This window comes from Ictidomys tridecemlineatus, chromosome 9 (assembly GCF_052094955.1).
Source record: "Ictidomys tridecemlineatus isolate mIctTri1 chromosome 9, mIctTri1.hap1, whole genome shotgun sequence".
NCBI lineage: Eukaryota > Metazoa > Chordata > Mammalia > Rodentia > Sciuridae > Ictidomys > Ictidomys tridecemlineatus.
This window is the reverse complement of record NC_135485.1, coordinates 2813677-2827691: the sequence shown is the minus strand read 5'-3', so window position 1 is coordinate 2827691 and position 14015 is coordinate 2813677.

Sequence of the window (14015 nt, the reverse complement as noted above, 5' to 3'; positions counted from 1 at the left end):
CTGAAAGTTCAGTCCCCAGGCTCGGGAGAATCCTCGTCCTACACAACGGCCGGCACGTTGATGGAGGAGAGGAGGAGATGCCTGGCTTGGTCATCCTGATAGATACAGATTTTTCAATAAAATTCAGCTTTTGATTTCTTAAATTCCTCACCAACTAGGAAAAGGAGGAGATCTCCTACTCGGGATCCTTTTAGATGAGGTCCTGGCGACACTGCTGAACAGAACCCAAGGCAGGGTAGCTGGGGCAGAGGGACAAGGTGACCCTGCCCCCTGAGCTCACCAGGGACACAGACACCCGTGTCATGGAGTTCCGCACGCCCTTGGATGTCCTCCTCCTCCATGGGGCCAGCATCCTCCCCAACACGGCCACAGAGAGGGAGAGAGAATGCAGGTGCCTGTTAAGACACCTTAGTAGCGTGGTCACCCTGGGCTGCAGGGAAGGCGGACGCGTAGCTCACAGGGGTGGGAAGTGCGCTTGGAAAACACACAGTGGTTCTGACACTTAAAGGGAAAACTAATGGGGGCGGGGGAGAGTCCATCTGCTGGCTGTGCCGCACCTGATGGGCGTGTCTGTCCAAAACGCAGCCGTGCGTCAGGCTACTCGCAGAACTTACTCACCCACAGTTTCAAAGTATTCCTGCTAAAGTCGGGATGGAGACACAGATGCCCAGCTCACCTCTCGTTCAGCCTCGTCCTGACGGATTCCGACAATGCAGTACGACAAGAAAGAAAATTCAAGAGTCAAACGTTGGAGACTACGATGGCAGTTCACGAAGAAATATCCAAGGTGACCCGTGAACCTGGGGAGAGGAGTATGTACAGTGGGGTTTTATTGCTGTGACCAAAGACCCGACAGGAACAACTTAAGGAGGAAAATTTTATTTTGGCTCACGGCTTCAAACGCTAGGCCATGGTGGGTCAGTCTCCTTGCCTGGGCCCCGGGGAGGCAGACCGTCCTGGTGGAAGGGCCTGCTGGGGGACACTGCTCCCCTCATGGCCACAGGAGGCAGGGAGAGGGAAGCTGCACCCACAGTGACCACCCAGGCAGCCACTGCAGCTCACGTGGGCGGCTGGGTGGCAGCTCTCCCAGCCCAATCCTCTGACCTCTGGACACTCCTGTGTGAACACTGGTGCTCTGGGGGACCCTCGCATCCGGCCCGTGACAGCGCAGACCGGCAAGTTCTGTGGAGACAAGGCAATCCAGGGGTCTGTTGAACCTCCTAACGAAATGGAGACAGAAAGATCCCTGAGCGTAAACACCCAACCTGTAGTTCTTTAGAGCTGTGTCCGGTGCTTACACAGATAGAAAGACTCAGGGTCATAACGATGCAGATTCTTCCTAAGACTGAGGAGTCGCTGGGTTTGATAAAAGACTCTAACACATTTCCCTCGTGGTACTTGAAAGGCTGGCATAAAAGGTTATGAAAACCCAGAAATAATTTCAGAAGAAGCATAAAGGTCTACTTCTAGATTCTAGTAATTAGGACACATTTCAGAGACAGGGAAGTTTTCGGGTATAAAGAGGGACATACGTACTGGTAAAGGGGCCCATTCTTCAAGCACACATCGCAATTTCTAATGTATCTAGCCTCAGAGCACCAAACCAGGAGGCCCGAACCCACGGAACGCCCAGAGCGACCGACGGTTCTCCTATCCCAGACACGACTTTAACACTCCTCTGATGAGTGAGGGAGACCGACAGGACACAGTCACACTCCCCATCACATCATGGCCATCTACGGACGGCTTTATCCAGAGGTTCACAGTGGAGCAGGCCTCTGGTCAAGCTCAAAGGGACATTTGCCAACATAGGTCACATTCTGGGCCATTCAGTACAATCTGGCAAAGTTAAAGGAGTAGAAATCAGGCCACGAGTGTCCTCAGAACACAGTGGAACTAAACCAGAGATCAACAGTATGAGGAAAAATAGACCCAAGTACCTCCAACGTAAATAATGCCTCCTGTCAAAGGCGAAATCTCAAGAGAAATTCAAGGGTACTTTCAAGAAGATGAAAACAAAACAAAGCTTCTCAAAACGTGTTGGCTGCAGCACAGGAGTGCTCAGAGGGAGACCCACGGCCATGGGAGCACCGACAGAGAAGGAATTTAGACTTCCACCTGGGGAAACCGGGGGGAAGGGCAGATTAGTGTAAGCAGAAGAGAAGGAACAGTGAGAGTTAGAGGAGGCACCACTGCAATCGAAAGCAGGGAATCAACAGAGAAAATCGATGAGACCAAAAGCTTGTTCTTTGAAAAGATGACTAAGATTCCTAAGCCTCCATCCAAGCCCAGACGGAGAGGGGACATCGGTGGCCAATATCAGAAATGAAAGAGGGCATCACCTCAGATCTTAAAAGGACAATTAAGAAATGCTGTGGACAACTCTATACTAACTTGATAACCTGAAGTTATGAAATTAACCAATTCCTTGAAAGGCGGAATCTGACCCGATTCAGACAAGAATCGGCAGACAACCTGAGCAGCACCACACTTACCAAAGAAACGGAGTCAATGATTAACAACCTTCAAAACAGAAAGTCCAAATGGGCTTACTGACTGATCCTACCCAACACTAAAGGAAGAAATCATGACAATGCTCTGCAACTTCTTTCAGAACATAGATGCCGAGGGAACATTCTCTTAATTCATTCTCTGAGGCCCAAATCAGACAGAGACATTACAATAAAAGAACATTAAAGGGAAATGTCTCTTGTGAACACAGCTTCAAACATCCTCAACAAAATGTGCTCAAGTAGAACTTAATACCTGTGACAAGGACCTAGAGAACTGTATTCCAGGAGTACAAGGATGGTTCAATATTCAACAACCAATCCACGTCCGCCCCCACACCAGCAGTCTCAAGAGGAAGATCATAACGTCAGATCAACAGATGCAGAAAAAAAAGTTAAACAGAATTCAAAACCCACACATAATTTTTAAAAAATTCTCAGTAAATAGGAACAGAGGGGAACTTGTTCAACTCAGTAAAGAAAGTCTGCAGTAACCTGAAATCAATGTCATACGTAGAGGTGAGAATTCAGAGCTCTTCCTCTAAGATCAAGGATAGGACAAGACCGTCCCCTCGTACCACAGCTGATCAACTCCAAATTGGGAGTCTTGCTAAAGCAATGAGACCAGAAAAGGAAATAAAAGGCATACGGATTAGACAGAGTCTGTCTTTGTCCCAAAAGACATAATTGTGTATGAAAGAAAATTCAAAAGAATTGGAAGAAATCCTGGCATAAAAAGCAATTAAAGAAAAGTTGCTGGACACATCGTCCTCCCGTGTGTCTGCCATCTAAAACCAATGCCATTTCATGAGCACACAGCATCCAGGGGCTGACTTTAACAAAACATGTGTAGAACATGAGGTGGGAAACACCAAAAGTTCAATTTCAAAAATGACACCGAGGAAAAACTGGATCAGTCGAGTATCAACAAACGGATTCTAAGGTTCATACAGAGAGCGAGAGACGCAGAAGGGCCAGCGCAACACAGTTGGGGACCTGCCGGAGGCGGGACACCCCCGACCTCCAGGCTCACCCTGGAGCCACGCCAGTGGTGACGCACAGCCAGAACAGAGCCTGTAGACACCAGCGCATCGGTGGCCACGGAGGAGGCCCACGGCAAGGCAGCAGAGAGAGGCCTCTGATGACCCCGGGACATCATGGGCAAAGCAGAGACCCTGACGCAGACCTCACGCCCCCACAAAAATCATGTCAGGATGGACAACGGCAAAATCATGAAACTCCTAGAGGACAGCAGCGGGAAACCTGGATGCCCTTGGCTTGGGCACCTTGGGGTGGGCACGGTCTTCAGACACAACCCAAGGCTACGTCTGTGAAAGAAAGGCCTGATGAGCTGCAGCTCATTAAAACACGAAGCTTCTGCCCTGTGACCACCGTCCAAAGCATGAAGACAACCTGCGAACCGGGAAGCCGCCGGGCAGACGCGGCTGGTGAAGGCCGTTAGCCGTCCACGCCATACCACGCACCCGGGACTCCGCAGCCAGACAGCCAGCAGCCCAGCGCCAGGCAGAAAGCAGCAGCTCCAGACAGGGAGGGGAGTGGGCTGCCCTGTCCCGGGTCCCCAGACAGGGAGGGGAGTGGGCTGCCCTGTCCCGGGTCCCCAGACAGGGAGGGGAGTGGGCTGCCCTGTCCCGGGTCCCCAGACAGGGAGGGGAGTGGGCTGCCCTGCCCCGGGTCTCCAGGTCTCACAATGAGGGAAGTGCCGGAGGGGCCTCATGGGAGCACAACTGAGGGTGACAGAAAGAAGGGAGGTGGCCGGGACGAGGAAGTGAAAAGGCTCAGGTATTCACAGAGAGCTTGGAGGCCGGGCCAAGGCCACCCTGTCCCCTGAGGAGCCCGAGTCCACACCTGCTCAGGAGGGAGGCCCTCCCGGGAAGTCCCCCTGTGGAGCTTACTTCAGGCCTCTGCCTCAGTCTTTCCAAAGTGATGGGACCCAGAACGGATGCAGCTGGGTGAAGGGGCCACCAAGGTGACCAGGGACACTTCCCAGGACTTTGTGTGTCGCAGGACGGCCATCGCCATGGGAGTCGGCGCCAGGCCGCACCCAGGCCATCCGGAAGAAGACTCTGGGTGCTGGCCCGGAGCCCACGCTGGGCAGCCGGGGCCAGAGCGCCCATGGGGAGCCCCGCCTCCTGTCCCCACGGCTGGTTCTGCAGGGGCCAGCTTCCCGGAGTCAAACCAAGTCGCAGTTTGTCTCCGAGAGCTCTGAGGACTAGTGTCCATTAATCACTCTCTGCAGGGGGCTGCTGGACCGGGCGTCTGGCCCAGATGTGGTTCTGCGCCAGGCAGAGCCCTCCCTGGCTGGGGCAGGGATGCCGAGGCCGGCAGGCGGCACAGGGGACCCTGGGTGCGGGGTCTGAGCTGCAGATGTCTACAGTGCTCTGGGGGCCAGTGTGCCCGGTGGGGGCAGACCCAGAGCAGGTGCTGTTCAGCTAGCTTCCCTGGACCCCACCACCAAGAGCATGGAGATCACTGGTCTCCAGGCACAGCTCCTCCCAGGCCTCCAAGTCCCCCAGACCACCTTTCCCATCTGCCCTGACCACACCTGTGGCCTGCCACCCCTGTCCCCCAGGATCCCTGAGGACTCCTCCCTATCACCTGCCCCAGACTTCAGCCCTTCCCCATCCTCTGAGCCAGGGGAATCAAGGCCTCTCCAGATGACCACACCCCTGCCCACGGGCCTTGGCCAGGCTGGCCTCCAGGGTCCCTGAGCTGGGGCAGCTTGGCCAGCCTGCTCCACGCCTGGCTCTAGCCCCTGTGGATCTGCAAACTTGGATTCGGTCCTCGAGAGGCTGAAGTGGCCCCCTGGAGGCACTGGGCAGTCACTTTCCCGTCCTGGTGCCCCGTGAGTCACAGTGCGACCCTCTGGTTGGCCACCAGCAGTCCCTGTACCGTGGCTCCCAGGCAGGATGCCCCTCCAGCCCAACTCTGCTCCAAGGGGGGCACCCAGGCTCTTCCTGGAGAGCAGCCCAGAGGCAGCTGAAGGTGGAGGTCACCCAGAGCCTGGCTTGTCCCAAAGCCCTCCACGGACGCCAGGCCACCATCACCACCAGCAGCATTGGCTTCACCCAGGGAACAGCCCCTGCTGGGGGGAGAAGGCTGAGGGCAGTGACCGCCCCCTCCAAGGACGCCCCCCCAGGCTGGAGTGGGGGGGGTCCTTGTGGGGAAGCACCCATCGGCTCCACCCACAACCCAGGTCCCTGGGCCACTGGCCTCCTGTGGGCCTCACTCCTGTGGTCAGCTCAGCCAGGTGGACCGTGCTGGCACCAGGCTGCTGGCTTTGCAGGTGAGGCCCAGGGCCCTAGACCAGGACAGAGACCCTTGTCCTGTCTCTGCTGCTCGGCTGTGATGTGGCTCCACGGTCCCCCTGGCAGGGCTGAGGGGTGCTGGGCACCTCTGCCAGGGTCTTGGAGGCCAGGACGGCCTTGTACACAACAAGAGTGACCCTGAGGCCCACTGCCTGTCACCAGCAGAAGGCTTCCAGGGCCCGTGTGAGCCTGTCCACTAAGTCCCAACGGCCAGCCTGAGGCTGCAGTCACAGGTCCCTGGCACCCCGCGTGGGACGTGGCCTGCTCCTTACCCTGGCTCAGCGGCTCCATCAACTGAGCTCACGGTTAAGGAAATAGGAGCGCAGGCGAGCGAGTGTGAAACCAGAGCCCGCCCGAGGACGGTCCCGCCCGATTAGCCTGCTCAGCCCGACACCAGCCTGAGCGGAAGAATGCCCGCGTTAATCCAGATTGACAATGACCACCATCTTCTCTCCCGTCTGGAGGCTGCGGCACAATCTCCCGGGGCTCCCTGCCAGGAAGGTATTGTGTTCCGACGAAAATGCTTTTCATTTTTTTACAATTTCCGCTTAAAAAGTTCCAAATGTTCAGCCGTATCATGTGGAACTTCGCTTCAAGAGGATCCTAGGGGGGCTTTGACGGTGGGGGAAAAGGTGGGGGTCTGGTCCCTGACCCCCAACCAGCGGAGGATTCAATTTCAAGCCCTGCTTCTTCAGGCCCTGGGCGGGCCCACAGAGGCCGAGAGCTGGTCGGCTGTGATGTGGGTGCTGTCCAGCCAGCTTCCCTGGGCCCCACCACCAAGAACATGGAGCCACCAGGACGCTCCCCTTAAAGACCTGTCCTGTGGGCGCCCAGGGCCAGGCAGGGCAGGGCGGAAGCTGGAGACCCGTTCCCAGCTCCGTGCCTGGCCCCTGGTTTCCCAGCCCAGTGGCTGATCTTGCTGGTCACCAGAAGCCCCCTGGGGGAAGCCCCTGTGCCCACTTGACAGACAGCTAAACTGAGGCCCAGGGGCTCAGACTCGCCCAGGTCCCAGAGCAAGCAACTGAGGCCTCTGTGGTCTGAATCAGGGGCCTGCGATGCCACTTGGGTGGGAGAGGCCACCCGACTCCTCTGCAGTCCCCAGCTGGGACATGAGCGCCCTAGATAAATGTGCCGGGCACCTCCATCTGGGGAGGAGAAGGTGAGCCACGGGAGAGGGATGGGGGGCATCCTGCTCCTCCCAGCCCCACCCTCTTGGCCCCTCCAGGGCAGTGCAGTCACCTCTACGTGTCCACTTCCTTGGCCAGCACTGGGCACGAGGCATGCTCCAGGCCCAGGTTTGGTCCCAGGCACCACAGTAAAATGAGCAATAGGCAGGACCAAGTGAGAGCTCCCCGCGGCAGACGGTGCAGGGAACAGAGGCAGCCCAGCAGGGAACAGAGGCGGCCCAGCCACCCTCAAGAATGTCACGCTGTCACTGAGTACACAGAGGTGCCTGCAGGTGGTGGCGAGTTGAGAAGGGACGTTCACCCCGCCAGCGACTCCAAGCCACGGGCTCCACCCACCACGCTGCTGTCTTCCTGCCAGCCCCAGCCCCCGCACCCACGCTCGGGTGAGCACGCAGGGTGGGTGCAAGGGTCTCATCTCTGTGGACATCTCCCCTCTGGCCTCCTTCTGAGTGCAGTGCAGGTGACAGAGTTGGTAATGACAATGGGCAATATGATGAGACCCTCCGCCAGTGTGGCCTAAGCTTTGGAGCCAGAGCAGCAGCAAGATCTCCCGCTGGGGGTTGGCAACCAAGCTCAGAGAGGTCAAGTGTCCTGCCAAAGCCACACAGCCAGTGTGTGGCCCTGATGCTCCCTTGGAGAAGTGGCCTGTTTGAGCATCTGGCATCCAAGGGGTCACCAACCTACCTCCCCAGGTCAAGTGGGTGAGGCTGGGGTGTCACCCTGACAGGGCAGGTGGCTCAGGGAGGTTTGGGATTGAATAAAGGTGGAGGCAGGACGGGCAGGGTGCCCAGCATGGCACCCATGGCCCCCCTGGGCTTGCTGTGCTCCTCCTCCAGGGGCCTCCCCCTGCGGGACTCGTGCCTGGGCCCCACAGCATGGGCATCCACTCGGCTACACTGTCCAGGAGCCCAGGCCCCCAAGAGCCTCCCTTCTCAGGCCAGTCTGCGGCGGCCACGCGGCTCTCCACCAGGGCTCAACCACCGACACCAGGCAGCCTGGAGCCAGTGCCCCCCCACGGCGCTAATTCAGACCAGGCCCGAGCTGCCGGACTCTAGCGGGGAGCCCCGAGGGTCCTCCACGCAAAGCATCAAATGAGGAGCACATTTCCTCCACTTGGGCCTCACAAAGGGAATTCCAGGCGCTCTGGGGCGGGAGAGATCTCAGAAGGCCTCATCTGCCCCGTCCACCAGCCCATGGCCACACGGCGGGAAACCTGTGTGACACCCATCGCTCGCACACTTCCAGGACGGGGAGCTCACTACCTCCACTCTGTCCCTCCTGGAATGCAGGTGACAGCTGCTTCTCCTTGCTGTCCCCATGCTGCTCAGGGCTCACGTGTCCCCTCTTCCTGAGACAGTGCTCCCAGGTTCTGATGACCCCTCTTCCAGCCCAACTCCTGCAGGGGCCCCACTGAGTGCCCCCAACCCAGCCGGGCACCATCTATTCACTCTCAATTTCTGAACAACTTCAAGGAACTCAGGTGTCAGTGAACTGCGGCCCAGTGGGGGGCCCAGTGGGGACAACAGGAGGGTCTGCCTCCACCTTGCAGCTGGTGCTGGACCCCAGGGCCTCATGATGAGCCTAAGACGAGCACTTCTCCCCTCGGGCAGGCGAGGAAACCCAGCCCCCAGACTCAAGTGACCTGGCACCCAGCCAGGTGACAGACCGTGGTGACAGGCCAACTCCCTACACAGAAGAGCAAACAGGATGCGCTGCCACACCCAGCCACAGGACATTCCCAGTCCCCACCGCCACAGCTGCTTTGACACCGCACTGCCAGAGCAGGACGGGTGTCACTCTGCCTCGGGACTTTCTCTGGCCAGGTGCAGGGCGGGCAGCAGAAGGGCCAGGAACTCAGGCCCCTGCCTCCAGGAGCGGCCCTCGACCAGCACACAGCCAGCTCCCACACCCCTGGTTGCCTGGGTCTCCTGCCTGCACAGTCCCCCTGGCTCCAGGGACAAGCCGCGGCTGCCCTGGTGACGTGCTACTCACAGGCCTCATTCCCTCCCGCCTCCTGGTCAGCTCCCTCCGCGTCCCTGGAGCGTCCTCCCAGGTCAGCACCCACCCTGTCTCAGCTGCCTCTTCAGACCCACCAGGGCCCAGCCGGCTGAGATTTGAAGACCCGTGGGGACCCCCTCCAGCCTCTACAAGGACCTGTTTGTCGCTCGACGCTTTAGGAGACACCTCGGGGTCTTACTCCTGGTCTGAGATGAAAAGAACCTTACAAAGCAGAGCTGGGGGCCGGGTGGCAAAGGACAGAGGGTCACACACTGCTCAGGCCCTAAACCACAGTGCAGTGGTCAGACATCCCAGGCTCTGGCGTCCACCACCTGCCTGGCTCCCTCAAAGCCCCGGGCAATGTGCCCAGCGCTGGGTGCTGGTCCCTCTGGAGCGACAGAGAGGCCGGGCCAGGCTCCGCTTCTAGACGCTCAAGTCAAGTTGGAGCGTGGGCCACCAGATCCCCGAGCCCCAGGCCCCCGCCACACACAGGGCTGCAGGGAGGCCAGGTGTGGATCCTGGGCAGGCCGTGTGGCCATCCCGCACCTCGGGTCCTTCTAGGGATACTCGAGGGCTGTGCCGCGGGGCCAAACATCACCTGGCACCTGGTGCGTGCTGAGCAGACAGCAGTGACCACCAGGAGCAGGGAGGGAGGGTGGCTGGGACTGCAGAGGGGCACTTGGAGAAGACCCAAGATGGCCAGGACAGCAGGAGTGGACCTGGCACTGGGTGTGGACCGCCAGCCTTGGGCCCTGGAGTCTATTGGGGTGGCCTCAGCGCCCACCGTGGGGGCAGCTGGGTCTCGCAGAGGAGGCTGGAGGGGATGGGAAAGGGCCCGAGGCCGAGCCGCGGCTCTGTCCCAGGCTCGCCTACTGGCTTCAGTAAGCACCTACTACACCCCTACCACTCCGGCTGGGCACCCTGGGTTTTCTCAGCTGACACCTCCCGGGGGCATCTGCCATGAAGGATTAAGGCGGTGCAGCGGGAAACCCTGGCTGAGCCTAGGAATTCTCCCCAGCTGGGAAGGAGAGGCCGAGGGAGGGGGAATGACCAATTATGCGCTGTCTGTCCGCAGATGAAAGGCCCTTTTTGTGGTCCTGCTCCGTGTCCTGTCGGGCTGTCAACACAATTTGACCAGGACTGCTGCTGGGCCTGACCTGTTTTCTCAGGATGGTCCCCTGCGCCCTGCATCCTCCAGCCCAGCCCGGGACGGCCAGCAGCACCCTGGGCACAGGCCCCGAGCTGAACTTCACCTTTACAACCTGGAAGATCGATTGGAGAACGTTAGGAAAGTGGCCGCTAATGGTATTCTACGTTCAGGAGCGCGGGGATTAGAGTGGCTTTAATCTCATTCTGGACTTGGGTTCAGTGGTGAATGGTCAATTGTTACTAAATTCTAATTGGTTCTGGGTCACTCCCTTTGAAATAGCGGCTGCCTTCTGTTCATTTTTTCAATTAAATCTTAACAATTCACATCTGACAAAACTCAAAAATCTTGTCAAAAATTGTTCAGATTTGTATCGTAAGAATGAGCAAGCAGCCAGGCGGCCCGGCCGGGGAGCGCCTGCACAGAGGGGCAATTTAGGAGCTAATTATGCGAGTGCTGATTGTATTGTTGGGGCTCACCTCCCCCTGCCCTGCAGCCTTTCCCACCCACCCGCCCGCACTGGGAGGGAGGGGCAGGGTGCAGGACGCCTCCGCCCGCCCGCCACGGCTGCTCTCTGGACCTATGGCTCTCCCCGTCCACCCCGAGTTGTGAGAAAGTTTTATTCCCACAGAAAACAGGAGGGGTCTGGTGTGGGAAAGCTCTGTGGCAGGCAGACCGGGGTTCGAGGCTGACCTCTGCCGCACAGTGGTGGCTTCCCAAGACACCTCCAGAGCCCTGCATTTCTCATTTGCAAAATGGGTCAGGGGTAGTTCAGGTCCTAAAGGGCTGCTTCCCGCCATGAGGGAGGCACTCCGTGAGCAGCAGCTGGAGGTGAATCACCGCATCTTTATGGCTTAGTCTCTGGTTTTCATATGAAGGAACTGCAGACCAGAGAGGGGCACTCCTTTTTCAAAGGCACACAGCCAGTTAGTTAGAGAGTCAGAAAGAGAAGCCGTTGTTTTTATGGAAGCTGCTGGTAGCAGGCTCTGGGTACCACTTTAGGATGTGCACATGGTCGCCTGGAGCGCACTGCCTGGCTTTGTCAAAGTGAGGTCCCAGGACCGGGGGCGTGGCAATCTCTCTGCACTCATTACAAATGCAGAATCTCAGGCCGCAACCAGGTGAGCGAATCAGAATCTGCATTTTGGCAGGACCCTGGCTGGTTCCTGTGCACACGAGAGTGGGCGTGTGGGCACTGGGACTCCATCAGCTCCAGTGACCTACGGCAGAGTCCAGGCCAGCCCCAAGATGGCCTTCTGTCCCCTTGACAGCAGTCAGGGCCCAGCCTGGAACAAGGAGAGAGAGTGGCCAGGAGGGACGCCTCGAGAAGGCCTTTCCTGTGTGGCACCGCCTGGTCATCAGGGAGGGCTCCCGTTGCCACCCACCTGGTGGCCCCACAGCTGTCCACGCCCCTCTTACCAGGTACTGCCAGGCGCTGCCCCGGCATGACCTCAGCCCTGCAGTCCTCCAGAGTCCCCGTCTGTGTCTACGGCTCTCACCTGCAGGGAGCCAGGAGGGTGAGCATCCCCCCGGGTGGCCCAGCCAGTGGCGGGCGGCGGGTGTGCTGGTCCCTGGCCTCAGGAGCCATGCTGGGAGGAGCAGGGGCTGTGCCCTGGCCCACCAACTCCCCCTGCCCCCTCCCACTCCCCTGCTGGTGGGCCCCAAAATCCACGTCTTGCACCCATTCCTCTCCGCCTCTGGTTCTGGGGGAGCCCGGCCTGCAGACCCCCTTCCTCTCCCAACAGGGGCTGGGGGCAAGCGAAGTCCTGGTGGTCCCCCAGGAGAGGGACAGGTGACACCACAGGGCCGTGAGGGGCTCTGGCAGGGCGGGCCCACGGGAACACGTGGAGTCGAGGGGCGGACGTGGGGAGGATGTAGGCGGGGAGACGGGGCTGGCAGGACCTGGGAGGTGAGGCAGGGCGGCAGAGGGCGCAGTGCCCTGGCCCACGATGCCCAGCCCTCCAGCCTCCTCCTCTGCCAGCCAGCTGCAGGCCAAGAGTCCACCTCCTCCTCCAGGAGTCTCCCCAACCGCTCCACCACACCCTCGGCCACACTCCTGCTCTGGCCAGTCGACAGAGCCCACCTGGTCCCGCCTGACCTCAGCACAGCCCAAGGTTTCTGCTTTGCTCCCTAAAAGGCAGAACGCTGGCCACCCATGTCCAGAAGGCCTTCCATGGTGCCCCAAGCAACAGCCAGAGGCTCAATCAACCTGGGCACCGGGCACAGCCTCCGGAACACGGGCCCCTGTCCCAGGACTCAGGACCCGGGAGCCAGGGTCCCAGAAGGCACCTGGCCAAGGAGTGGACCTGAGATCTGGGACCACCAGTGGCCAGGGCAGGAGCTCTACAGCAGGGGCTTCAGGGCAGAGGGACACAGGGAGTCTGCTGCCCCAGCCCTGTGCTGGCCCCCGCTGCAGAAAGACGGCTCTGGACACAGACCTGCCCCTTCACCAGCAGTGACTCCTGATAGATCAGAGACAGACGCACAGGACCCGAAGGGGACGAGACGGAGGCCCACCACCCCGCGAGCTCACACGGTCTCTGACTCACAGCGAGGGTGCCATGTGCGCGAGAGCCGGGACGCACTGCTTACTGACGTGGAAGACGTGGAAGACGGCTGCTCTGCAAGATGAATAAGTGAGCAGAACTCACAGTGGGGGTGAGGCCTGCAAAGGGGCCCGTGGGGAGAGGCATGCACCACCCAGTCCAGGGGTCCGCAGGGCCTGGGCTGGACCCGGGAGGGCTGGACAGCCGCACACAGGGACGTTCCCGGCAGTGGCTCTCCTCTGCACACTGATGGTGGACATGTCCAGACCCACAGAGGTCTGAGCCTAGAGGGCTCAGTGCACAACAGGATCAACAGCACAGTGCCACCCGTGGGGCCAGGTGAGAGCGGACCTGGCAGGTAACAGGAAGCCGTGCTTCCTTCCCCGTGATCCTGTGAGGCAGAAACCGCTCTGAAGGGACAGACCATAATCTTTCTTTCAAAAACACCCTGTGTGACCAGAAGACCCCTGGTGGGGAGACGGGGCCTGGATGAGGCGGGACAGCCCCCTGCTCGGGTCACAGCCAGGTCTACGCTGGGAGCCACCCTGTGCCTGGGACCAGTGCAGGAGTCCACCTGCCCTGGGCACCACGGGCGGGCGAGGGGCCCAGGCCTGCAGCCTGGGGAGGAGGGAGGAGCCAGGAGGCGAGCCATGAGCTTCCTGAGGAGGGCCAGTCGAACCTCCAGGAGGGGACTAGGAGGACACCTCAGCAGCTGGGGGCTCCTCCTACTGCCACCAAGGCCCAGCACGCCTGCCTCTCCTCCCCAGGCCGCCAGCCCTCCCCTCCAGCCCCCTCCCCAGCCCCTCAGGGCAGGGGCTGCATCCCCCCCAGCCCTTGCCCCGCAGCTTCCACCTCCAGGGGAGCAGCCGTGGGCCTCACAGGAGCCGTCCACCAGCCTGAGCTGGGGGTCGGACCCCCACACTCAGCCACCTGGAGAAGGGGATGCAGAAGGAAGGGCTCCGCGCCTGGCTGAGGGGCCTCAGGCTAGTTTCCACAGACTGCCCCCTGAGCTGGGGCAAGGGTTCTGGCGAGTGCAGGGCTGTGGGGGTGGCCGTGCCAGGGAGGGACAGCATCCCTGAGCAAGGCCACCTCCCGGGGCCAGCAGCACTTGCTGATCCACTGAGCTCCTCTGCTGGCCACCAGGCAGCCCTGACCCCATGGAACTAAGGGATAGGCCACCACTGCCCCAGCCCTCGTCCCGGGCTGCTGCACTCCCTCTCCGGGGCGTCCCCCACAGGTTCTCTGTGCAGCTCCGGCCTCTGCTGGTCATCTGTTAGGTAGACGGGCAGCTCTTGCTGAGG